The sequence below is a fragment of the Eleutherodactylus coqui genome, chromosome 7 (assembly GCF_035609145.1).
Source record: "Eleutherodactylus coqui strain aEleCoq1 chromosome 7, aEleCoq1.hap1, whole genome shotgun sequence".
In the NCBI taxonomy this organism is placed as follows: domain Eukaryota; kingdom Metazoa; phylum Chordata; class Amphibia; order Anura; family Eleutherodactylidae; genus Eleutherodactylus; species Eleutherodactylus coqui.
The window spans coordinates 114,921,759-114,922,413 of NC_089843.1; positions in this window are offsets into that span (position 1 = coordinate 114,921,759).

The following is a 655-nucleotide window of genomic DNA, read 5'->3' on the forward strand; positions in this document are numbered from 1 at the left end:
CTTGTGAGATGATTAGTTGATGTATCAATTCCTTGAAGCTGCTTTCAACTAACTCAACTCAGAGTGAGGTTGTTGCTGCATATCCCTGCAAGGTTAATGATCACAGGAGACAAGGTTAAAGTGCCTCCCACTTTGCCTTTCTCTCTCTACAAGACTTTGACTAGTATTTCTCTCTCTGGGTTTCCGTAGATAAGTACTGCTTTCAGAATAAGGGTAAACAGTAGCTGCTGCCAACGTCTATGGTTTCAGAAACAAAGAGAGGTCTTCCCTTTAAATGCCACCCATCTAGGGAGACCTATGCAAAGTAAGTCATGATGCTCTTGCATTTGCAACTGTTTAAACCCTGCATCGCCCACATATTGGTCCCATGTGCAGCAAAGCAATGGAAATAACAGGAAGTCCCTTCTATTGTCCCAACTTTGAAAGAATCCTAAGCACAAACTCCAAAATGCTTTGTGAGAAAACTTACTGCTTCACTGATTTATCCTTTACTAAACTAGCTGCAAAGTGGCATCCATTGAAAACCTATCTGTGGTCTAAACCTAATCCTGCAGCATTGTGTGTTTCAAAAGGGAGTTGGATCCAGCCTATGAGCTGAATGGTGGATTCATTGACCCCATGACTTTGTCTTCCTTCGAGATTGATAATTTTCAGC